Source organism: Sus scrofa, chromosome 5 (genome assembly GCF_054392235.1).
Source record: "Sus scrofa isolate SSC_HxYL_T2T_F1_AM1 chromosome 5, Sscrofa_HxYL_maternal_Yorkshire_Landrace_v2.0, whole genome shotgun sequence".
Lineage (NCBI taxonomy): Eukaryota > Metazoa > Chordata > Mammalia > Artiodactyla > Suidae > Sus > Sus scrofa.
The window spans coordinates 83,961,351-83,986,167 of NC_139387.1; the positions used below are offsets into that span (position 1 = coordinate 83,961,351).

Below are 24,817 nucleotides of genomic sequence, written 5' to 3' on the forward strand. Positions count from 1 at the left end.
CAGTGCCTAGCACATAGCAAGTGCTCAAATAAATAGTAGCTATTATTACATTTACTATTGTTACCAGATTTTAAAAAGGTTCCATTTGTTTTGCTTTCTTCTTCAGGTACACAAATAATAGCTATTGTGTATCTGCTGTGTCTACCATTTACAACATGTTCACAAGAACTATCCCTGTAGTTTGTTCTATTTTATTTTATTTCCTCATGCATACTATCCCCCAGAATTGTGTTTAAATTTTGTTTATTCTGTTTTCATTGCTTCTAATGTGGCTTTTTATCTCTGTGACTTTTTCATTTTTCTTTCATTTCTTTCCTACTTTTTCTTGGCTCACTTTTTTAGTCTTCTTCTATTGGCTGTAAGGTCTTCTTTGAATTATTTTATTTATTTTCTCAGCTCTTTTTAATTTAAGGTCATGTTTGTAATTTCTTTGAAACCATTTCTTTAACCTTAAAAAAATCTGTTTCCCTGGATTTGTTTGTTTGTTTTAGATACATGCCTCTATCTTCCTTTGTTTCTTTTTCTGTCTCTCTCTTTGCTTTCTTCTCTCCTTCTCTTCCCTCTCTCTTCTTTCTCTCTCTCCCCTTCCTTCACTTCTTCCTGTCTGCCTTTTTATTACTCATGTTTGCTGAATAATATGGGAGTGATGGTGGGAGAAGTAGGGTAAGACGCAGATGGATGAGCCAGAGCAGTACTACCTCTCCGAGGTAGGATTGATACATGCAGCTAATAAAAATACAGGGTGCCCAGTTAGACTTGTATCTCAGATAAACAAGTAATTTCTTAGTATAAGACTATCATGAATATTGCATACTATATTTTATCTGGCAACCCTATCCCTAGATTGTTTTTGCCAGTATCCTTTCTCTATTTCTGATCTTTCCTTTCCCCTGAGGGAATTTTTCATCTCAGTTTCTGACTTTCCAAGATTGATAGGCCTTGCAGCAAAGTCTCCCAGGACCTTCCTCCTTCATCCTACTGCATTTCAGTGGGAAACGTAAGTCACATGGCTTGGACTTAGTTATTAGAAATAACATGTTCTCTCTGCTTCACTGTCATTCTTTGTTATAGTATTGGGTTTCTACAGAATAGCACACTCTGTTCTCATGGATGGCTAAAACTGCTAGATTTTACCATCTTCCTGATCAGGAATGACCAGCTCTTCCTTTCTGTAGACTGTACTTGTGCAAAGTGCTCTGCTCTGCAACCTGAGGGGATGGCACATATGTGTGTAGACCCCCAGCTCACCTGCCAAAGCTCCTTTTCTGCATACAGCCCTGCAGTCAGCCAGTGGCCATCCCCTAGACTAAGAGTGCACACCTTGAGGAAGAGGAGGTGAGTGGGAGAGTCAGCTCTCCTCTCAGCAGGAAGCCAAGGGAAAAGGGCCTATACAGACCCTGAAAGATGACCTGTTTAGGTGACAAGAGTTCCTGAATCTCAGGTACCTGGAGGGTGAGCACAGGCTCCAGGGGGCCGCGTATCCTTGACCCTGTAGATGCCAGGGCCAGAGAGCACCTAAAGCTGAGAGCAGATTTCTGGCTTTAGGGAAGAGGGGCTTTTAAGAACAATGGTACTGCTTTGGGGAAATTTATAGTTGCTTGAGGTTCTGGAAGGCATCTCTAAGTTTTAGGTTCTTCCTTTTATGCATCCAGACACCTTAGCAAATGGCAGCACTCCATCTAGGTTCTTACCTGCATCTGTGCCAGATACATGTCCTCCCCAGAACCGTGGCTAAACTGTGTTTCTGGCAAAGCCAACTTTTCCCAACCAGTGTCACCTGCTCAGTGACATCACTTTCCTCTTCTGCACTGATAATTTTTCCTTCTCTATTGTATCTTTCTCATGAAGGTACAAGCATGCTATCATTTCTCTAATCTTAAAACCAAACTAAACCAAACCAAGGAACTAACCAAACAAACAACCCTGTTTGGAGCCCACCTTCCCGCCAGCTACTGTTTCATTTCTTTCCTTCTCTTTTCAGAAAACTCTGTAAAAGAAATATCATCGACTGTCACCAGTTTCTCTCCTCCTGTTTCCTCTTGAACTCTTTCCAGTCACACTCTTGCCTTCACCATGTGAGTGAAGCTGCTTTTATCTAGGTCATCTGTGGCCACCAACTTGCTTAATCCAATGATCGATTCTTCCTCACTTTCTTAACCTATCAGCAAGATTTGACACAACTGACACACTTTTTTTTTTTTTTTTTTTTTTTGTGCCACACACATGGCGTGTGGAAGTTCCCGGGCCAGGGATAGAACATGAGCCACAGCAGTGACAATGCTGGATCCTTAACCACTAGGCCACCAGGGAATCTGACACTCCCCCGCCCCCCCCCCCTTTTGAAAACAATGTCTTGATATATATCTCCAGCCCAAGCATCTCTCCTGAACTCTAGACCCACTAAACCCAGGTGTCCCTTTGTCATTTCACTTGGGCATATATATAGTAAGCTTCACAAACTTAACATATCCAAATTGAGCTCCTGTTCTTCCTCACCCCACCTTCTGTCCAAACCTACTCCTCCTGTGGTCTTTACCGTCTCCATTTAAGGCACATCATACTTCTTCCATTTACTCAGAACTAAAGCTCTGCAGTGGTCCTTGTCTTTCTTCTTTCTACATTCTCTACATCCAGACCAGCAGCTATTCCTGCCAGGTTTAACTTCAAGATATCATTTTGAATTCAACTGTTTCTCATCTTCCCTGCTACCATCTTGATTCAAGCCACCATCATCTCACACATGATTATTATAATAACCTCCTCATTGGTCCCCCAGAGTTTACTCTTGTTCCCCTGTCGGCATAGTCTCAACACAGCAATCAGAATGACGCCATGAAACCAAAAGTGAAATCGTATACTTCTTTCTTCGAAACCCTGCAGTGGCTCCCTGTTTACCTCAAAGTAAAAGCCAAAACTTTTACAATAACCTAGAAAACTCTACACACCAACTCTCACCCCATTTCCACTTCTGATCTCATTTCACAATAGTCTCCCTCTTCTGTACTGAAGTCCGTATACATAGCGTCTCTGCTGTTTTTTGTTGTTGTTGTTTTTGTTGTTTTTGTTTTTAATAGGGCAGGCATGTGCTTTTTCAGGGTCTTTACATTTGCCTGGAATGCTTTGGTCAGATATTTGCATATCTTAACCAGATAGTTTATACTGGAAAAACAAGAAAAATGTTTGATTTTTCCCCCCTTTATTCACTAGTTTTCAGAATAATGAACTTGAGTCTTCAGAAATGTCAAACTTTTTTAAAATTAAAAAATTCATGAACTCGTGAATTTTAGTACATTTTGTGTGTTTCAGTGATAGTAGTCATTATTGTTTCTGATGCTTAAATTGTTTAGCCAGCCTTTTCAAGTGGGAATATAAGTCCTTTTGACAATACCCAGTAGTCTTTGGTAGCTTTTTATGTTCATAATTTGAAATTTGAATTAAAACCTATTATATTGTTATCATTTTAGAAGTTAGGATTCTGAAATAGAGAAGTAACCTTCCCAGAGTTTCCCAGATTGTAACTGTTAAACCTGACTTCATGGGTATATTTTAGGGCAGAAATGGCAAATAGGTTTAATCCATTTTGAGTTTACTTTTGTAGATGGTGTGAGAAAGCAGTCCATTTTGATTCTTTTGCACATAGCTGTCCACTTTTCCTAACACGAACACCATTTGTTGAAGAGGTGTCTTTTCTCCATTGTATATTTTTACCTCCTTTGTCATAGAGTAACTGACCATATAAGCTTGGGTTTATTTCTGAGCTATCTATTCTTTTCCATTGATCTATGTATCCATTTTTGTTCCAGTATCATACTGTTTTGATTACTGTACCTTTGTAGTATATTTTGAAATCACAGAGCATGATACTTCCAGCTTTGTTCCTCATTCTCAAGATTATTTTGGCTATTTGGGATCTTTTGTGTTTCCATATAAATTTTAGAATTAATTGTTCTAGTTCTGTGAAAAGTGCCATTTTAATTGAGATTACATGAAGCTATAGCTTGCGTTGGGGAGTGTGGTCATTTAACAATATTAATTCTTCCAATCCATGAGCATGGTGTATCTTTGCATTTGTTTTGTGTAGCCTTCAATTCCTTTTATCAATTCTTATAGTTTTCCAAGTATAAACCATTCATCTCCTTGGTAAATCCTATTTATAGGTGTTTCATTCTTTTTTTTGAAATTGTAGATGGGATTATTTTCTTAATTTCTCTTTTTGATAGTTCATTGATAATGTTTAGATTCACAACAGATTTCTATATATTAATTTTGTATCCTGCGACTTTACTGAATTCATTGACTAGTTCTAACAGTTTTTTGGTGATATCTTTAGAATTTCATTTATAAAATAAATATATCATTATTATGTATTACTATGTATATAAATGTATATATTATTTAGTATCATGTCATATGAAAGCAGTGACAGTTTTACTTTCCTGATTTGGATTACTTTTATTTATTTTTCTTGTCTGATTGCTGTAGCTAAACTTGCAATACTATGCTGAATAAAAATGGTAGAAGTAGGCATCTTCGTATTGTTTGTGATAGAGAAAATATTTTCAGTTTTTCATCATTGAGTATGATGTTGGACATAGGTTTGTCATATATATCGCCTTTATTATGTTATGTTCCTTCTATACAACTTTGTTGAGAGTTTTTTTTTAATCATAAATCGATGTTGAATTTTGTCAAAAGCTTCTTCTGCATCTGTTTAGATGATCATATGATTTTTATTCTTCAGTTTGTTAATGAGATGTATCACATTGAGTGATTTGCGGATATTGAACCATCCCTTAGATCCCTATGATAAATCCCACTTGAACATGGAATACGATCCTTTACTGCATTGTTGAATTTGGACATTTTGTTGAGGATTTTTGCATCTATGGTCATCAGTGATATTGGCCTGTAATTTTCTCTTTCTGTGGCATCATTGGTTTTGGTTCTGTAGAATGAGTTAAGAAACATTCCTTTCTCTCCAACTTTTTGGAAAAGTTTGTGAAGGGTGTTAAATCTTGAAATGTTTGGTAGAACTCACCTATGAAACCATCTGGTCCTGGATTTTGCTTATTGGGAGTTTTTTTTTTTTTAATTACTGATTCAATTTCATTACTGGCGATTGGGCTGATCATATTTTTTTATTTCTTGTGGCTGATTCAATCTTGTTTTTTGGGAGGCTCTCTAAGATCAGCAGTTGGGTCTAACCCAGGCTCTTTTCAAATTCCTGCTTCTGCACTGGGGCTTGGAGTGTATAATATTTAGCGTGTACTCTTTAAGACAAGAGTCTCTCTTTCCTTCAGCTGTCTGGCTATCCTGTACACAAGCTCTGCTGGCATTCAAAGCCACATGTTCTGGGGGCTTATCTTCCTGTTGAGGGAATTCCAGGCTGAGAAGCCCAATGTGGGTCTCAGACCCCTCATTCCTTGGGGAGAATCTCTGTGGTTGTGACTATCCTACCGTTTGTGGGTCACCTACCCAGGCATATGTGTCTTGACTATACTGTGTTTCTAACCTTTCTACCCATTCGATTCTGATTTCTTCTTCATATCTTTAGATGTGAAAATATTTTTCTACTAGTCTTCAAGTTGTTCACCTAGGTAGTTGCTCTGTAAATGGTACAATTTTAGTTCACCTGTGGGAGGAGTTGAGCTCCAGGTTTTCCTGTTCCATCTTGGTCACACCCACAGAAAATATTACATTTTAAGCAATACCCAACTAGAGCCAGAAAACAGGGGCTTCACTGATAGTCTTTTATGAGGAAGAAGAATTGATGTGAATCATCTGGAAAAAGGCGAGGACAGAGAGAATGGGCCAATGATCTCTCTTTTTTTGTTGTTTTTTATTCATATAGCTTTCCTATTTTTAAATTTCTCACCTTTACCTCTTTCAATGTGGTATTTCTGTATACAGATTTAAAGTGTTTATGTTTTTATGTTGAGTTGCTTTTGAAATCATGATTTTTAAAAGTCATTTGGAGCATTTCACATTTGTGTAGTATACATTCTCTGAAAGTCTTACTCTGATTCTGGTCACTGCTTCTTGTATAGCTTTGGACATGCTATAGACATCATTGGCTTTTTGTGGCTAAAAATCTCAGAAAGACGTCCCACCTTATAGACACTTAGATATAACATTATTTCAAAAAAATATTTTGAGCTAGTAAGTTCTATAATTCTAAGTTGATGAACTAAGAGTAGTAGGAAATTTGAGATCGATGATAGAAAATTAAACATATAAAAAATTTTAGAGACGTTCCTGTCATGGCACAGTGGAAATGAAGCTGACTAGGAACCATGAGGTTGCGGATGCAATCCTTGGCCTCACTCAGTGGGTTAAGGATCTGGCGTTGCCGTGGGCTGTGGTGTAGGTCACAGACGTGGCTTGGATCTAGTGTTGCTATGGCTCTGGCATAGGCCGGCAGCTGTAGCTCCGATTAGACCCCTAGCCTGGGAACCTCCATATGCTGCGGGTGTGGCCCTAAAAAGGACAGAAAGACAAAAAAAAATTTTTTTTAGAGACATACTCTCAAATGTGTGCTTACAACAATGAATTGTTATTTTAAAAATCCCATCTATGTTTATTATAATAAACTATGCTGCTAAGTCATTCTCGTAGATGAAATTTCTCCACCCTAAAAATGGAAATGTAAAAGATAAAAATCAACTGTTCTTTCCACTATAGTTCATATCACTGAAATCTTAAAATCAAAGTTTAATTTGGACTGTATATGTTCTAGTACATTTACAAACTAAGGATGAGTTCTGAATGGTGTAAATAGTACTATGTATAAGTTCAAGCAATAAGATAAAATTATTTTCATATTGCAATGTGCTTTCTTGTAAAATAGTGATTTCATCATTTTCCTTTCCTGTAGTAAATAGATTTTTCTCATGGAAATTTTCAGGGCTGAAATAATAGCTTGTCTTCTGATTTAATTTTGTAGGAACAATTATATGGCCTACTTTTCTTTATAAATTATGATGATTTCCTCTCCTTAATTACTCTGATCATACGAGTTAATTTCAGTCTAATGAAGATGTATGGCAAGGACCCTTGAGGTGTCTGGGCAGAAGTTGTTACTTTAGGGGGATTTGGAAAAGACTGCTTAGCTTTCACAGTTCTCCAGCCATTTCTACCCTATGAATTTATGTAACAATGTCCATCAATCTCAAAGTGCTTACTTCCTTTGTCGATCTCTTTGTTCTTCTCTAATCTGTCAGGTGCTATGTTGTATTTTAAAGATGCTAGTGGAAAGCCAATGTAAATCTACCTTCAGGATTATCTGGTTGAGAATGATAGCCGTTGGCAAAACCAGATTACCTTCAGGAATGTCCTGAGGTCCTGTGGGCTCTTGGTATCTCTTTACTGTATTCTACTGATGGCCTCAGCCTCTTTGTCTTTGCCTCTTCAATCGTAGCCTGTCTGCTGCTTTTTGCCATAGTCACCAGCATGCCATGAGTAGTCACTTCTTCCTCTTCCTGGACTCTTTTACTTCAAGCCCTCAGTTTTTATTCCTCATCACTACTCGTCTCCTACCTCAGATTTCTCCTCTCAGTCAATCCTTCCTACCCACTAATGCTGTGTTAAGTATCCTAAAATATACTGCTTTGATCCTGGCACTAACTTTAAAGACTTCCTATGGCCCACTGGATTAAAGCCAAAGTCTTCAATTAGGGCCTTCATAATATACATTTGCAATCTTTCTCTGCAAGACTCCAGTAACATTTATTTATTTACTTATTTATTTTTTCCACTGTACAGCATGGGGACCAAGTTACACGTACTTTTTCCTCCCATTGTTGTGTTGCGACCAGTAACATTTTTTACCCTATCTAATCGAGTACCTGAAGTCTACAATGAACTAGAAGACATGGATCTTCTAGGAGATAAGTCAGCACACTTTTTCTGGAAGGCAGCTATGCTCACCACTATACCACCAACACTGTTAGCAAACTTACTGTAAAGAGCTAAATAGTAAATATTTTCAGCTTAGTGGGCCATATGGTATTTGTTGCAACTATTCAATGCTGCCATTATGACATGAAAGCAGCCATAGGCAATGTATAAAGGACTTAGTATGACCATGTGCCAATCAGACCTTATTAATGGACATGAAAGTTTTTGTTTTTTGTTTTTTGTCTTTTTGCCATTTCTTGGGCCGCCCCCGTGGCACATGGAGGCTCCCAGGCTAGGGGTCGAATCGGAGCTGTAGCCACCAGCCTACACCAGAGCCACAGCAACGTGGGATTCGAGACGTGTCTGTAACCCACACCACAGCTCACGACAATGCCAGATCGTTAACCCACTGAGCAAGGCCAGGGATCGAACCCGCATCTTCATGGTTCTTAGTCGGATTCATTAACCACCTGTGCCACAACAGGAACTCCATGAAAGTTTTAATTTTGTATAATTTTTGTATGTCATGAAATGTTATTCTTCTTCTGACTTTTCTCCCAGCCATTTAAGTGTAAAAAGAATTATTTGCCTATGGGTCATATAGGAACAGGTAGAAGACTGGATCCCATTAGCCATTCTTCACCAGCCCCTGTCCTAGGAGATCACTGATCATGGGCTTTGAGTCAAGCAAGGCCAAGGACTAGAGGTGGCAAAACCAGCACTTCCTCTCTCCATGAAGGTGTCCTTTGTCACCCATTGTTAGGGTTCTTCTGTAGTGGTGTAGTTTGTGTCACATGAGGTGCCCAACATCTCTAAGTCTCTTACTGCCTACTGAGAAGATGTCCCCCACCCTCACTGACCACCCTGCCATGAGAAGGTGGAATATCACACTGTGTGTCTCTGGACCTCTGGGTAAGGGTTAGAGTGGGTCCCGTGGAAGGAGGGCACACACAAGCTACTGGCAATATGTATTACCTCCTGTCATCCAGTCCCACTGCGGTCTTCTAAGAATTAGAACCTCGTGACTGAATTGTTCCCTTTCAGCTTTTAGGTGAAGCGCTTCTCCTTTGGGCAGTTTGCTGACAGATTCCTGGCAAAGTCTGCAGATAGTGTTAGTGGTGACATCACAAGGTAGGGACGCTGAACCTGAAGCTTAATCCTCCTAAGAAGCTAGCGGACTTTTCTGGCTGTGCATGACCAAAGAGAGGCACTGCTGACCCTCAGATACCCTCTCAAGTTTGAGAACTGGAAGTCAACCCTAGTGCTTGCCTGAAAACCACAGATAAGCACGCCTAAAATAGAGAGATTCGTTAGAGTGTTCCAAACTGTCTGTGAATTTCTCCTGGAAGAGTGGCAGCAGGAGGGGGGACAAGGTTGGAGGTGATGGTAGCAGACTGGGCCGAGTTCTCCTTTTCAATTCCTATCCTTGTTCCTGCAGCTGAATGGCTTCTACTGGAAGGTGATGCCTTTGAGGAGAACAGCTGGGAGGCAAGAGTGTAGACCTCAGGGCTGACATTGAAGTGTGTCGATGGCCACTAGAGGGTGCCAGAGCCTGAGGTTGGGGAGCTTGAAGAGTCATTTATTCATATTGGCCTGGAGAATCATTAGGTAGATCAGCAGCAAAGGCAATAGAACTTAAGGATATTGCTCTGCCTGACTACACGGAGGCGGACAAGGAGGAGCTCAAAAAATCCAGGGCCTCGGTACAATAGACCAACTGACTTCCTAGTTTGAGGATAGCGTTTGAGGCTGGCATCTCATGAAAACAGCCCAGGAATCGCTTCATTGTTCCAGTGAAACAGGTAAACTCCCTCCCTTTGTGGATCCTCTGTTGAAGTCATTAAAGATGTTTTTGTTTTGTTTTGTTTTTTAAAGTGCTCATAAGTGAAATAAAGAGTAAGAATTGGTTAGAGATTTAGGGGCTCGGATAAAGAGTGGTCAGGACTGTGTTCAGATCGTAGCAGGGGAGGAGACAAGAGGAGATAAAAAATGCTCCCTCCAAGGGTGCTGTGGAGATCAAAGCCAAGGATGGAGGCCTAGCCTCAGAGGTATTGCCCACTTTGCTTGCTGCCTCTCCCAGTAATAATGGTCCCAATTTGTTTATAGAAATTCTTTAAAGAAAAGTATGCAGAGCAGTATGTGGAATTCAAGGAAGATGGTCATTTAATCAAAAGTCTTTTTGGTAAAACAATGGTATAAAATTGGCATGATAGGCAAGAAGCTGGTATTGGTTGTAAAAAATTAATGACAGTCTGTAATTAAAATCCAAGGAGATTTACATCAACATGGGTGATGGGAGGGAGAATTGGTCAAGCACAGAGGGCAGTAGAATCCTGTTATGATTCTTACTTAGGGGGTGAAGATTCTGATTAGTGCTAGAAATTGTTAGAAAAATTTTTTTATTATGTATGTTAATAAGAGAAACCATTAAAAGAGAAATAAACTATCATTTTCAAATCATTTGAGAAAAAAAATGAAGAAAACTCAACTTATCCAAAGCCAAAAAAAAGGGGGGGGGGGGAATGTGGGAAAGAAACAACCAATAAAACAGAAAACATAAGATGGCAGAAATAAATTCTACATCCAGTGAATGAGTTAAATGTACCTAATTAAAATACAGAGACTTATGTATCAGGTTTAAAAAAATCAATTGACTATAATAGACCAAAATAACACAGGAAAGTTGAAAATAAAAGGATGGAAAAAGATAACACTAGCAAATACTTACAGAGAGAAGGCAAAAGCAACAATATAAATGTTAAGAGAATGTTGGAGTGGCTTCTGTGTCTCAGTTTTGGTTGAGAGTCCAAAAGCTAAAAATAGTACAGTGGGTACCAAGGAAAGAACCAGACTCCCCAAAGAGGACCTGCTAAGAAATCCTAAGACTGTTTCCCCAGTCTCCACAAAAGTAGAGGTGTGAAAGATGTACTTTGGAGAGAGTTGTTTGATACTATGTGCTTCTTCCACTATCATGGGGAAAGGGGAGGGTGTGATGCCTCTTCACCTCGTGTCACGTGAAGGAGGGCTTCATTTAGAGGGCTTGATGGGGGTCTCTGGAATTAGGGGAGCATGTGGACTGTGTCAGAAGCTGTGGCTAGATTGGCTTGAAGAAGCAAAGGAGAGAGAGGCGGGGCTGCTTAGGAAGCGAGCTGTGGTTGTTGATGGTGGCATGACAGCTAGGGTAACATGCATGTTTCCTGTGGACCAAAAATGAACCACATGGGGTGGAGTGGGAGGGATGAGCTGGCCTGAAGTCTAGAAGAGGGATTTTCCCCCAAAGGAGTGCTGAGAGGACACCCAATTCAATGGTGATCCATTGGAGCTCAGGGCTGAGGGAGGAGTAGAAAGCAGCCAGCTGGTATCCCGGGGATCAACAATGGGATGTTTCCACTGGGGGAGTCACTGAGAAACCCACAAAATTGCCCCTCAAGAGAAGGAGTCACCTGGGAACATCCAGATCAAATAGTATTAGTAGATAATATACCTCTCAGCCCTGGAGGAAGGAGGTGAGCAAAGGAGAGAGGAGTGGACCATATCCATCTGCCCTGTTGCAGACTTCCATGACTGGAGCAGACCCAAGTAGGCATAAAGGAAAAACTGGGTAAAATGAAGCTTGCAATTCTTGTTATCACACTGGATTGGTCCTCTATATGTCAAAACAAAAAGACAGTTTGTATGTTATTTAAGGGTGACCCAAAGAACCATGGGACTTGTCTGAGATTTCATCCAAGAGCAGGTTTAATGGAACAGGTTTAGTAAGGAGTGATGGGGAAGGATACATTTGTTTTAAAACTGTGTCTTATTAATTTCAGTTCATTCAGTATAACTGTTCCATTAAAACAGGATGAATTAGAACTCAAGGTGAAAAGTATTAAATAAAACCAAGGAGGGTTATTTTGTGTTAATAAAATGTAGACCTCTGTAACAATGCTCCTCCTTCCTGTTCCCTCCTTGCTGTCTTTCCATCAGTCCACTCAGGAGCCTGTGTTTACTCTCTCCTCCCTGAGCCTCCAATCTACATTCTGTAAATGTGACATAGGTCCCAGCCCCCTTCAGTCCTCTTGTGGCCAGAAATCCTTCACCCAAAAGAATTAAGGGCAGCTCCATCAATGCATTTCTGTATGAACAAATTACCTGCCTTCACTGAATTTCAATTTATCATCTGTTAAATGCAGATAAAATCTTCTACCTTGAGGATTAAATAGAAGAATGCTTATAAATTGCTTAACATGGCATCCAGCACATTGTAATAAAGGGTAGTTATTGGTAAAACAAGGTTAGTGATAAGATAAAGCTATAGAGCCATTTCATCTTCTTTTGAGAGCAGAAAATGAGCCTTCTCTGTGGTATGTATGAATCCAGCATATACAAAGTTCAGGATATGTTGCTAGATGATAGGGAGTGTAATGACAATGAAATGGTAACAACAGCAGTAATAATTGACAACAAGATGCCCCAGAAATCAGAAAGCAAGTAGCCCAGGAAAAATACTAGTGTGAGTAATCAAGCCTGGGAGATTACTGCCAGGAATTGATAGTAGCAGGCAGTTTAGGATGAGATGCTATAATTGGAGACTTGGATGGCTCAGGTCCAGCATACATTCCATGCAACCTTCAAAGCCAAACCAAACACACAAAGAGAATATTCGACAAATACCCTCTGGGTGTCACAGCTGGACATACCCTACAGATCACCTTCAGTCTCTCAGCTATTCTTACACATAGAACGGTGTACCATCATATTTAAATATGCAGGACAGCAATAAATTTGTTTAATCTACCTCAGTGCCATTACATAATGGCAGAAACATTAAAAGAAAATGCAAATATCTAAAGGCCAAGGGAACTATAATTTGGAGTAAGCTATGGGTTCTATAAAACAAATCACTTCTGACAAAACCAGTTGCGGTTTTGATAGAATTATAAAATCATCCCTTTATGGGATGACAGTTATATTTGGACATTATCAAATCATTTGCCAATTCCTCATGGACTTTTAAATAATTCAGCTTAGACTTAAACACGAGCAATCACAAAATGGAATGACCCAATGAAAACTGGCTAAGTATCTATAGATAAAGAGGCCATGGTAATAACAATATGTGAAACTCAACAGGATTTGAGTGGGATTGCTCTCTACATGTTTAATATCTTGATTAATAGAGTGAGTGATGGAGTAGCAATGTAATATGTGGCACTAGGTCCATTTCATGAAAGTATTTGAATATAAAGAAAAAAGAACAATGGGAATAGAGACCCAGAGAAGTTTAAAATTGCAGCAGATAATAAAAAGCTGCCGTCTAGGTTATAAAATTCAATCTAAATTATGTGGTGTAAAGTATTCTGATACGCAGGGTTTATTAGGAATATCTGGTGATGCCCAAAAGGCAATTAGATAATGGCAAGCAGGACATTTGAAGTAAACTCATGATGACAGTTTCTCTTTGTATCCTAACTCTCTCGTTCAAAAGAGTTCAAGCTGATACCTATATATGTGCTTTGTAAAATTGGGAAAACTCAGAACTAGAAGTTAAAATATTAAATGGATTTGATAACATTATAACTTATAACAATGGCTCTGTAGAAGTTAATTGAGAAAACTGGATTCAGCTTTCCAAAAGGCAATGCTTTCTTCCTGCTTGGGTAACAATTTTAAAAATAAGTTTTAGGGAGTTCCCGTCGTGGCGCAGTGGTTAACGAATCCGACTAGGAACCATGAGGTTGCGGGTTCGGTCCCTGCCCTTGCTCAGTGGGTTAAGGATCCGGCGCTGCCGTGAGCTGTGGTGTAGGTTGCAGACGCGGCTCGGATCCCGCGTTGCTGTGGCTCTGGCGTAGGCCGGCGGCTACAGCTCCGATTGGACCCCTAGCCTGGGAACCTCCATATGCCGCGGGAGCGGCCCAAGAAATAGCAACAACAACAACAACAACAACAAAGACAAAAGACAAAAAAAAAAAAATAATAATAAGTTTTAGAGGTACTGGATTGAGATCAAGTATAGGAATATTTGGTGGGGGTGGGGAATAGTAGGAAAATAAAATTCAACAAATGCAGCGTCTAGATTGCAAAAGAGCCCTCTGAGGTATCTGTTTCTATAAACCTTAGACATATTTCATTATAGACAAAGTTGGGAAAATAGGCTTAAATCTTGGAAACTGACTAAATGTGTACTAATAATATCACTTATCAAAATTGTTATTGATTAGAGTTTTTGACTTGGAAAAGACCTTAGAGAGCTGTATTTGTTTATTTTTATTGAAGTATAATTGATTTACAATATTGCATTGGTTTCAGATGTACCGCAAAGTGATTCAGTTACACATATAGATGTATATATCTGTATTCTTTTTTCTGATTCTTTTCCATTATCATTTATTACAAGATATTGAATGTAGTTTCCTATCCTACATAGTAAGTCCTTGTTGTTTTTCTATTTTATACATGGTAGTGAGCATTTATTAATCCCACACCCCCAATTTATCCCTTTCCCCCCTTCCCTTTGGTAACCCTGTTTGTTTTCTATGCCCGTGAGTCTGTTTCTGTTTTGTAAATAAATTCATTTGTACTTTTTTTCTAGATTGAGATCTGCATTTTATGGACAAGAACTTGAAACTCACAGTGATTTAGTAATTTAATAATGACACAGCCATTTTGAGGCTGAACTCATCCTCTGCTCCAGGTTTTCCACTCTGCCGCAAGTGGCCACTTGGTGAATGATGATATAAATGAGGCCACTCTCTCGTTGAGGGCTGGATCCAAGCTACTTGGGTTGAAATCCTGGCTCTGCTTGTAATTAGCAGTGTAACCTTAATCTCTCTGTCTCTCTCTTTCCTAATCTGTATGGGATAATAATAGCACCTGCTGCATAGTGGTTTTGAAATGTTTAATTAATTATCTTGTTAAAATGCCTACAGCAGTTTTCGGGCATATGGTAAATGTTAAATAAATGTCATCATTACTATATTTGTGAGTAAAAGTCTAGGTTTCAGAGTTTTTGCTGTGGCACAGTGGGTTAAGAATCTGACTACAGTGGCTTGGGTCACTGTGGACCTGCAGGTTCCATCCCCAGCCTGGCCCAGTGGGTTAAAGGATCTGACATTGCTGCAGCCGCAGCTTGGGTCATAGCTGCGGCTCAGTTTCAGTCCCTGGCCTGGGAACCTCCATATGTTGCAGGTGCAGCCATATAAAAGAAAAAGAAAGAAAGAAAGAGAGAGGGACAGAGAGAGAGAGAGAGAGAGAAAGAAAGAAAGAGAAGGAAGGAAGGAAGGAAGGAAGGAAGGAAGGAAGGAAGGAAGGAAGGAAGGAAAGAAAGAAAGAAAGAAAGAAAGAAAGAAAGAAAGAAAGAAAGAAAGAAAGAAAGAAAGAAAGAGAAAGAAAGAAAGAAAGAAAAAGAAAGAAAGAAAGAAAGAAAGAAAGAAAGAAAAAGTCTAGGTTTCAGGCTGCTAAATTTAATATAAAACATCATGGAGTTTTTTGAGAAGTATTCTTGGAATTTGCGAAAAAAAGAACAGTTTACTTCCTCATAAAGCTATGTGTCATTTAGTGTGTCCCAAATATAATAGGAGCCTCTACTTTTATACATTTTCTGCATTATTTTAATTGGGAGAATATCATAAAGAGATAGTCCTGATGTTATTTTTGTCTGGGAAACTTTGTATCTATTTTCTTTGTAGTTTGTGGCAAAATGCCTGAGAAAGGTAGTCTATAATCATCATTGCCTAAATCAGGTACATTCTAAGGCCAGCTTATTCAAGTCACATGGAGAATTGGAGATACATTTGTAGACACACACACACATATGCTACATACCTACACACATACATTAAAAATATTATTTCACTCTCAGCCTTGTAATTTAGGAAAAGCAAGAGCAAGCAAGAATTCTTAACTCAGTTGTTGATTGAGAATGACTTAGATATCTAATATGATCTGTTTTGCATATTTTCTGAGGGAAGTAAATGAATTTACTTTCATTTAAAATGTTTTATTTGTGGACAACTACAAATGTATGGTATAAGGTTTTGAAGGTGCTTGACTCCACCACTGAAGTAAAGAACTTAACAACTCTTGGCCAACCTTGAAACCTCTACACTCTGGTGTTATGCTGGGACCAGCTCAGACCTCTCAGAAAGTGAGCTGTGAGCATCCCTTCACAGCTTCACCTTCTTGAGGTTGCAGTCAGCCACAGTGTGAGTATTTACACCATGGCAGTTAGCAGATGATACAAAAGCTACACATCAGGCCTCTCTCAACTCCGCCTCCAGACTGGTTTTTAAATGTTTACCAGCATACCACTACCTTTCTCACTTTTCCCTTCCAAATTATTGTGAAACAAATTTCAGCCAATATTATTTTATTTATAAATATTTCAGCTGGAAAAGAAAATGATGCTTTTTAGTTAAACATTACCATACTACTACATAAAAATTAGTAATAATTCTTTAATGAGAAATTTGCCAGTCAGGGATCAAATTTCTAATTATCTCTCTCTTTTTCAAAAAAAATTTATTTGGATTAAAATTCAAATAAGGGTCCCTCATTGTAATTGGGAAATATGTCTTGAGATTCCACCTCTGCCTTCTTTCTTTTTAACCTTTCAAATTTTTGAAGAACCCTGTTTGTTTCTCTGGTACTTCCCTATGGTGCAGGTTTGGCTGATTCTATTCCTATAGTGTTGTTATACATGTTCCTTTGTCCTTTCAGTTGCCTGTAAATCTGTTGTTGGATCCAGAGTTTTAATCAGACTCAGGTTCATTTTTTTGTCCAGACTACTTTATTTTTTTATCATTTATTTATATATATATATTTTTTTTTCTACTGTACAGCATGGTGACCCAGTTACACATACATGTATACATTCTTTTTTCTCCCATTATCATGCTCTATCATAATTGATTAGACAGAGTTCCCAGCACTACACAGCAGGATCCCATTGCTAATCCATCCCGAAGGCAACATTCTGTATCTATTTACCCCAAACTCCCAATCCCTCCCACTCCCTCTCCCTCCCACTTGGCAACCACACATCTCTTCGCCAAGTCCATGATTTTCTTTTCTATGGAAAGGTTCATTTGTGCCGTATATTAGATTCCAGATATAGGTGATATCATATGGTATTTGTCTTTCTCTTTCTGACTGACTTCACTCAGTATGAAAGTCTCTAGGTCCATCCATGTTGCTGCAAATGGCATTATTTTGTTCTTTGTTATGGCTGAGGAGTATTCCATTGTGTATATATACCACATCTTCCTGATCCAATCATCTTTGGATGAACATTTGGGTTATGTCCATGTCTTGGCTATTGTGAATAGTGCTGCAATGAACATGCGGGCGCATGTGTCTTTTTTAAGTAGAGTTTTGTCCAGATATGTGCCCACGAGTGAGACTGCTGGGTCATATGTTAGTTCTATGTATGATTTTTCTAAGGTACTTCCATACTGTTCTCCATAGTAGTTGTACCAGCTTACATTCCCACCAGCAATGCAGGAGGGTTCCCTTTTCTCCACACCCCCTCCAGCATTTGTTATTTGTGGACTTATGAATCATGGCCATTCTGACTGGTGTGAGGTGGTATCTCATGGTAGATTTGATTTGCATTTCTCTAATAATCAGTGATGTTGAGCATTGTTTCAAGTGTTTGTTGGCCATCTGTATATATATCTTCCTTGGAGAAATGTCTATTCAGGTCCTTTGCCCATCTTTCAGTTGGGTTGTTGGCTTTTTTGCTGTTGAGTTGTGTAAGTTGTTTGTATATTTTAGATTAGGCCCTTGTCAGTTGCATCATTTGAAACTATTTTCTCCCATTCTGTAAGTTGTCTTTTGGTTTTCTTTTTGGTTTCCTTTGCTGTGCAAAAGCTTGTCAGTTTGATTAGGTCCCATTGGTTTATTTTTGCTTTTATGTCCCAGACTACTTTATAAGATGGTGTGCTATTTTATTAGGCATCACATAATATTTTGTTTTCTCTAGTTTGGTGTTGCTGTCACCTGTTGATGATTACTGCCAAATCCATTATTTCATTAGGGCTTGCAGATTGGTAATGTTCTAGTTCTGTTTTGTTACAGAATACTTCTATAAATAGAGATCTTCCTCCATCTTCAACTTGGGAACCCACTAGTACAGTTGGTACAGTAAAGGCAGGATAAGTGTTTGGACCCTTCTCCTTTATTTAACAGTTTTTTAAAATAACAATTTGGTCCACTGGCATGCCTATTAGTGACTGATTTCAGCCCTTCCTTTATTTCTTTTTAAGTGTTATTATGAACTCACGGATTTAGACACATTTGACGTCATTCATTTCATTGCAGTTGTTGTTCTCTTGAACTTTAAGGTGTCTTATCTTTGGCTAGTGGGAGTCTCTTTAAATTGGCTTCTGAATCTTTTTCACACAACCCCAGTTGTTTTTGAGAGTGTCCTTGAGATCTTGTACATTTCCTGACTGGAAATATACCTGGAATCAGCCATCTTTTCTTTTAGTGGAAGATGTTATTTAGAGACCACAACCTGGTAGCCTTTTTAGAGAAGGAGCTAAGAAGTGTTTTATTTTGTGTTGTTTTTTTAAAAAAGATAAAACAAGCTATGAGTCGATACCAATACTTTAATCCAAATTCAAGATTTCAATATTCATAGATAAACTAATCTATCTTATATGTGTCTCCTTTCTCCCATGCCCAGGCTCCCATTTATCAATGACACCAAGAATGACAGAATTAAAAATATCTCATAATTATTAACTTTGTTATACACAGTGGTCTCTGGATGACAATGCCAACACTATCACCAACAATATGATTACTGAAAAGAGTGAAATTTTATTATATTTTATTTTTTACACTTCTCTTTGTCAGGCATATTCCACTAGGTCTGTACATCAAATGACTGTGTTTTGAAGTCATTTGGAATTATTTCTTTCAGTATAGTTCTTTCACCAACTGGATAGGCATTTAAGTCCATTTGTTTCATATCATTTTTTTATTTTTAGGGATTTTTATTAAAATTTTATTTTGCTTTATAATTAAAAGATTTACAGTCTTCCAAGGTCAAATCTATAAAACAAGATTTATACCAAGAAGTCTAACTTCACCCTATTCTTTTTCCTGTAGATATAACTACTTAAAAAATTTTTGGAGTTCCCACTGTGGCACCATGGGTTAAGGATCCAGCATTGTCTCTGTGGTGAGGTGAGTTCAATCCCCAGCCCAGTGCAGTGGGTTAGGTATCTGGCATTGCTACAGCTGTGGTGTAGGTCACAGCTGCAGCTTAAATTTGATCCCTGACTCAGGAACTTCCATATGCCATGGGTGTGGCCATAAAAAAATTGTTATGGTCTATCCCTTTAAAAATAGGCAATATTTGTGTGCCTCCTTTCTTAGGAAAGAAGTAGTATACAATGTACACATTTTTCTATTTTGTTTATTTTCACTAAAAAGTGTAACCCAAAGATGGCTCCATAGTGAAATACAGAGATACTCTTCTTCCCTTTTACAGCTGCCAAGTATCTCTTTGTGTGGGCATACTAAGCAGTGGTTCTCAAAGTATGACACCTGGGCCAGTAACATCACCAGCCATCACCTAGACTTGGTAAAAATGCACATTCTCAGACTCCACCTCAGACATACTGAATCAGAAACTCTGGGGAGGGGCCCAGCAATTTCTGTGTTGTTAAGATCTCCAAGTGATGCTGATACACCTGGAATTGGAGACTTGCTTGACTATAGCAAGTCTGTAGTCCTCTTCTAGGAGATTGATTCAATCAACCCTCTCTTGATGGACATTGGGGTTGCTTTTTTATTTCAAATAATTTCATAACGAATTTCTTGTGCATGTATCTGTTCATAATGTTGCTAGTGTTAACTTTGAGACAGATTCCTAGATGTAGGAATCTTAGGTAAAGGATAAATTTATATATAATTTTGCTATATATTTCCATGTGTGTTTTTCCTTAGGCCTTTCCAACAGACTACCTTGTTATACTTTCGGATGTTTACAAATTTGTATTTCAGTGGGGTTTTCATTTGCATTTTTCTTAACGGTTGAAAAACATTTGCATTTTTTCTAGGGTCTAGCCCATTTTTCTCTAGGGTTAACTAAGCTTTTGTTCTCCATTTTTAGAAGTTCTTTACATAATAAGATCATTAGCATTTTTTTCTGTGATATATGCTGCAATGATTTTCCCCAAATTTGTGATTTTATTTTTGTTTTGTTTATAGTGTCTATCTCCAAGCAAAAGCTGTTTTTTTAATTACATAATTAAATTTTCCTCACCTCATAGCCCAATTTATTGAGCCTGGTTACTTTTCAGTTTTAGCCCATCCTAAAAGTTTCTGAAAGTCTTGCAGGGAGAGATATGGGTTTTTCAAGGATAACTCTTTGGTGAGAAAATTTAGCCATGGGAACCACAGGAGAAAAATAAATCAGCACTGCTGGAGTATAGAATTTAGTGCAGTGTACTTAGACGCTCAATATTCTCTGTAACTTCTTCATGATTGTTAACAGGTGTTCAATGATGTTGGCTGGGAAAAAGTTCAAGCTGGGCCCATTAAATTCTCTCTAGGCTGTGCTCTTATTCTCTTCTTGGCTTCTAAACAAGTTGGTACATTAATGCAGTCTTTATAAAGCATTGATGCTTCACACTGTGCTTATTGTAAGGCAGTTCATGTAATAAAAATAGATAGACTCCTGACACATTGGAAGCCTCTGGAAATGGGGAGAGTGGATTATATTCCCCCGAGCCCCCGCCCCCAGTGTGAGCTAATTAAGAGAATTCAGTGAAAATTCTGTTACCAACTTAGATATGCTTTCATCTCCTGACACGTATCTACAGGTGCATGGCAACCATGGCATGATTCCTATGGACCCACTTGCTCTTTTGTGACCGTTCTCTAACCCAACTTCCACGAAGAAGTTCACAATGTAGATGTTGCCTGTTTCTTTTACAGAGATTGTGTATGTGAACTGAAAAGAGGAGAAGCTTTATTCTGGAAGCCAATTTCTACCTAATTTCCTATTTGGGGGCACTTTTAGAAATAGGAATGACCGCAGACTCTTGACATCAACATTAATACTAGCAGCTTATATTTGCTTTATGCTTTTCATGTTTGTAGAGCATTTTTACATAAGTGGTTTTGTTTCAGCCTCTCAATAACCAGCCAAGATACGTGGGGCTTGACAATTTTGCACCCAATTCCATTGTGGTTCGTTTTTCCCCTCCCACCACCAAGCAGTTCTTAGACACGACTGGGTATCCTACAATTCAAGTCAATTTTGACAATATCTATCTGGAGACAGCATCAGATTCCACGGGTCTCAGTCCCACGAGGCTGCACTCCATATCACAATCACAAATCCAGATTGGTGCTTCTGACTGGCTATCAAGCAGAGATCTCCACCACTTCCTCCTTGGGTTCAATTAATTTGTTAGAGCAACTCACAGAACTCAGGAAACCAGTTTACCCATTTGATCACTGGTTTATTATGAAGGATATTTAAAATTCAATAGCTGGATAAAGAGAAACAGGGTGAGGTCCTGGACAGAGGAGCTTCTTTCTCCCTGGAGTTTGGGGCTTGCCAGCCACAGTGGCAGGTGGAAATGTTCTGGCCCACCAACCTGGAAGCTCTCCACATGCCTTCCTTTTGGGTTTTTATGGAGGCTCTGTTACATAAGGCATGACTGATTAAATCACTGGCCATTGCTAATTGATTCAACCTCCAGCCCCTCTCCCCTCCCCAGAACTCAGGGAATGGGACTGAGACTTCCAACATTTTATTCATGGTTCTTTTCCCTGACAACCAACACCCCCATCTTTAGGGGATTTCCCAAAGTCACCTCATTAACAAGACAGATATTTTTACCTTTAGGGCTCTGAAGTGTTTTCATCAACTGAGGGCAAGAGATCAAATATTATAACAAAAGATGCTCCCGTTGCTCTTATTGTTTAGAAAATTCCAGAGGCTTTTGGAAGCTATGAGCCAAGAACCACAACAAAGACCAAAGTGTGTGTGTGTGTGTGTGTGTGTGTGTGTGTGTGTACGTACATATACATATATTATAAATCACAATATCACTGGCTTAGTGTCCTTATTTCACATAGACGGTAACTCAGAAATTTTAAATAACTTGCTCAGTGACACACAGCTGGTAAGTAGAGATGTCAGGGCTTGTGCTAAGATCTTCTAGCTACAGCTACAGTGTTCTTTGCAGTTGGCCTCATCTCTTTGTTGGGAAGTGTAGTATGTCAGTTTAAAAAATATGGTATTGTTTGGCTATTATAGATCCTCATACTGTATTAAAGGAGAAAGAAAAGATGCATATCCTATTTTATAATAATATTCCATAGCGACACTGTGTGCAATCATAAAAGTTAGAAGAACTATGCACATAATCTACATGACTACCCTTGCAGGGAGGAAACGCAAGGTCTGGGATGAAATCATTTGTCTAAAGTCATGTCACATGGTGTTGGCACAGGCAGATCTCCATTGATTGAGGGGACAGAAAAGTTAATGGTGGAAGATGGCAGGTGGAGAGGTGTATTGTATGAATGACATAGCAGTTTAGTGGTTCTAGATGACGGATATCAGGATTCTGATAGCTGACCAAGCCCAGTAAGAAGGAATTGGGAAGATGTAGCTGTCATCTAGGAGGTCTTTTCAGTGGAGGAAATATCTTCTTTTTTCAGCATTTATTGTGCACTTACCTTGTGTCGTAGGGTTCCGAGGCATCTCAGGGCGATAGGAAGGAAACTGGCCAGGGCAAGGTAAGTTAGCAGAACCCCAGGCACTAGGCTTTTCGAAAGGTCTGGACTCCAATCTCTAGAGAAACAAGAGAGCAAGAATAGGACACCAAAGCAGAAGCTCATTTCTGAGAACTTGGACCCTTAGGACAGGGGAAGCTGTCATTCGGGGGTTATCATGGAATCTCAGTGGTTGCCACCAGGACCCTGAATCCTGGGTTTTCATAAGCAACAAAGGAGACTCAGGGATTTGGTTGTGATGATTGTTGTACAGCTATAAATGTAATAAAATTCATTGAGTCATTAACAAAAAAGGAGACTCAAGAAACATAGACGTCAGAACATAAACTATAGCTTCCCTTGTACCTGGGATGCAGGTGTTATGTCCTATTCTCCACCAGTTAGATGACTCCACAGGAGACTTCAGCTTGGAAATGAGCAATAAGAGGGAGTGGCTTCTGTGTGGCACTTCCATTTTGCCAGTGTGGTAGCAGCAGCAGTTGCAGGGGTGAGTTTTTGATACTAAAGTTGCAACCTTGAAGTGAAGTTGAGTTCCTGGTTTCTAGTGCCTGGTGGCAACAGCAACAGCGGTGGTGGTTTTTCATAGGACCTATTCTTTGGGATGGTTATGTGCACTGTTCTTAGAAGTGTAGCCTCAAATCTATTTCTTCAGCCCTTTTACTCCTCCTCTAATAAATTCATTTCCTATTTAAACCAGTCAGAAGGGACTCTATTATTGTACTGAGACCCTGACCTAGTCTCTGGCCTTTGTTGAATTGGGGTCTAAAAAGCTAAGGCCGGGGGTTTTGGAATAAGAGAACAGAGGAAGAAGATACAGGCTAAAGAAGCAAGGCAATTTACCATGAAAAACTGCAAAATTAATTTCTGTAAAAATCTTCAATCCTGAAGCGCAATTTATTTATTTATTTATTTATTTTGTCTTTTGTCTTCTTAGGGCTGCACCTACAGCATATGGAGGTTCCCAGGCTAGGAGTCAGATTGGAGCCACAGCTGCTGGCCTATGCCACAACCACAACAACACAGTATCCGAGCCACCTCTGTGACCTACACCACAGCTCACAGGGCAATGCCAGATCCTCAACCCACTGAGCAAGGCCAGGGATCAAATCCAAGTCCCCATGGATGCCAGTCGGATTTGCTAACTGCTGAGCCACGATGGGAACTCCAAAGAGCTCAATTCTTAATATAAAAAGTGGCCAGGGAAATAATGGACATTTATAAGATATTTTTGTTCCTTGAATGAAATCATCTAAATGCAAAGCATTATGTACCCATATTTTGTATCAACATCAAGGTAACACTTTTTTGGATAACTGACTAAAATCTATATGAAGAAATCCACATGAAGAAAATAGCCTTTTGGCAATCAGCTTAAAGGTTAAATACTGGCTGTTTTGCTTAAAGTTTCATACAAGCTGAACATACATCACATTATGAGAGATGCTATGTTATGCAATGCAAGGCATTTGCTTAATCATATCTTGGATTCATTATAATTTGTAGTGAAAGATTTGTACATGCTCAACTCTGCAGAGTAAAAATGAATATTAAGTTTATTAGCTAATTTTCAAGGTGAGATAAAGTATTTGTAATATACAAAGTGATGCTGGTTCCTGCTATATAACACAGGGGACTATATCTAGTCACTTGTAATAGAACATGATGGAGGATAATGTGAGAAAAAGAATGTGTGTATATGTGTATATATATATGTGTGTGTGTGTGTGTTATGTGTGTGTATATATATATATATGTATATATATATATACACATATATATATATGGCGGGTCACTTTGCTGTACAGCAGACTTGACAGAACACTGTAAATAAACTGTGATAAAAAAATAAAAAAAACTTGGAGTTCCCGTCGTGGCTCAGTGGTTAACAAATCCAACTAGGAACCATGAGGTTGCGGGTTCGATCCCTGGCCTTGCCCAGTGGGTTAAGGATCCAGCGTTGCCATGAGCTGTGGTGTAGGTCGCAGATGCGGTTCAGATCCCATGTTGCTGTGGCTTTGGCGTAGGCTGGTGGCTACAGCTCCAATTCGACCCCTAGCCTGGGAACCTCCATATGCCATGGGAGTGGCCCAAGAAAATGGCAAAAAGACAAAAAGACATTAAAAAAAAAAAAGAAAAAAAAACCGAAACCAAAAAACAAAGTGATGCTGGTATT

General features: G+C 39.0%; 1 protein-coding gene across 1 annotated transcript in view; it reads left to right on the top strand.

Moving 5' to 3' along the window:
- The window catches only part of LOC106510388 (uncharacterized), a 144,426-nt gene that overhangs the window by 45,828 nt on the left and 73,781 nt on the right, over nt 1-24,817 (top strand). Inside the window, exon 6 of the mRNA XM_085024889.1 lies at nt 18,994-19,071. The gene's annotated coding sequence lies outside the window, so the exon portion shown is untranslated. The remainder of the gene's footprint in view (nt 1-18,993; nt 19,072-24,817) is intronic.